General features: G+C 36.3%; 1 pseudogene; it reads left to right on the top strand.

The window, feature by feature from the left end:
* Positions 1–1895: 1895 nt before the first annotated feature.
* LOC136795196 (U2 spliceosomal RNA) lies at positions 1896–2054 on the top strand (annotated as a pseudogene).
* The last annotated feature ends 132 nt before the right edge of the window (positions 2055–2186 follow it).

Below are 2186 nucleotides of genomic sequence, written 5' to 3'. Positions count from 1 at the left end.
TTATTATTTTGGTATCTGACTAATGTTGAAATCGCTATACAAGGAGGCGAAGATTAGGTTCAGTTCAACCACCAGATTTTTCCCCAATTAAGGGTCCCCACATTATGAGACTGGATTGACGTCAAGAGGGCTCCAGAATCTGTAGGGGTGTTTCATGGTTCTAGTGTAACATAAAATAATTATCTGATGAGCCAAATTCTAACTCGGGCCCTTGGAGTTGGTAGTACAGTGCCTTACCAATATGCCACCGCGGACTCCTGGCAGTTATTTAGGACTCAAAAAATTTAAATTAATTATTATAAATAATTTTGAGTAATTATATAGGCATCCCACAGAGAAAAATGCATGAAACAGAGCAATACACTCCTTTAATATTTACTATTGGTATTAAATCAGTTTATATATTGTAGTACAGATATATTAGGAATGTTCCCGAGGGGTCAGTCTGTATGTATAGGCAGAACATCACCTTCGCTGTGGATTAAATCACCTCGCCTTATATTATATTAAATAAAAATAATAATATTTACGGGGAGTGGGTGAGAGCGCGTGGCTCTGTGGTAAGGCACTAGTAACTCCAATAAACCGGGTTCGAATCCGGCTGTAGTAGATAATTATTTTCTGTTTCACTGTAGCTGTGAGTCAACCCTTTGGGTTCAGATTCCCTCCGGGGTCCACCAAGCCTTATGAAATGGGTCCCAGCCTTAATTAGTTAAAAACCTGGTGGTCAAGCGTGATTCTAACCGAATCACCTTTTTGCACCACTGTTGGTCTATTAACAGTACCTCCTTATGAAGTACTGCGCCTCTGCCCCTCCATAGGTTGTAACATTACAGATTTATTTTATTATATATTTTCGATATTTATTTACATTATTAAAAAATTTGGTCAATATTTACATTATGAACCATTTAATTCCTGAGGTTGAGGCCTCGAACGTGTCAACTATGTTTTGTAAAAAAAAAAACTTTTGAATAAAAAATGCTAAGTAAGATTTTTAAAAACGATTATTAATCATTAGTTATGTTTGTAAGTTATGATTGGAAAAACACCAGTCTGGTGAAGTTTGCTCATTCATGACAGATAAAATCCTTTTCACATCACCTATTCCCGATACTCCTCTCTCCCCTAGAATAGCGGCTATTTATAGGTATTTCTCTGACTCATTTTCCACTTCCTAACACGTACCTTTGTTCAAGTAGAATTTTACTTGATGCTCGAGTTTCTTCTTCCTATATATGTTGAGGATACGATCTGTGTGCGGTATGGTTCACACACTTAATTTAAAAAATAATTAGAAACATATAAGCGTGTAATTAGAAATTACATCCGTTCAAGGCAATATTACCAACGTGTCATTCACTATTTGTTGAAAAAAGATAAGAATATGACTATTAATGGAAAAGTATTGCTAAAATTTTATGATATAAAGTATTAATTGGAGCTCAAAGCTATCTAAACATCAGTTGCCTATAACTCAGTTGAAAATAATTTCCAACTACGACTTTTCGGTAAATATGCAATTACTCAAAATGTCGGTCCACATAAATATTCTTTGAACTCACAGAAGCTTTGTACAGCTTGTGATAGAACGGCCCTGGAGGATTGTTTCCATTTTTTGACAAATTGCCCCGCGTATCATGAGAACCGAATCTAATACATGCCGAAGCTAAGCACTATTAGCCGAAATCAGTTGTATGAATTTCTGTCTGTACCCTCAGGATTGGACCTCTAACTGTTTTTGATATATTTAACGCAAAACCTTTTGCTTAGAGCTGGACACCTATCGTCCCATTAGGAGGTATAGTTTTTGTTTTTTAATATTATTTAATATGAAGTAACGTTTTTGTTAATATAAATACTCTAGGCATGCCATTAGACCACAATGTATCAGAATGTTTTTTAAAAATAAATCTATATAATCTGTTCTTATCAGCTTAATCTCTGGTAAGATTAAACTGATTTTCGGAAAATATTGGAGTGCTAGAGGCTTGCTCCACCTCTGTCGCGGGTTGACCCGGTATTGCAGTACCTCCGGGAACGCCCCATTAAAAAAAAAAGGTATCTTAAGAAGATGAGGCTGGTGGAGGGTTCCACCTGCCGTCTATGTATGGAAGATGAAGAAAAGGCACAGCACTTTCTGTGTGAATGTGAAGCCTTGCATTCAGAAGATTACAGTATCTGGG

This window comes from Halyomorpha halys, unplaced genomic scaffold (genome assembly GCF_000696795.3).
Source record: "Halyomorpha halys isolate HHAL.00 unplaced genomic scaffold, Hhal_1.1 Scaffold9581.1, whole genome shotgun sequence".
In the NCBI taxonomy this organism is placed as follows: Eukaryota; Metazoa; Arthropoda; class Insecta; order Hemiptera; family Pentatomidae; genus Halyomorpha; species Halyomorpha halys.
This window is presented reverse-complemented; position numbering and strand designations above follow the sequence as displayed.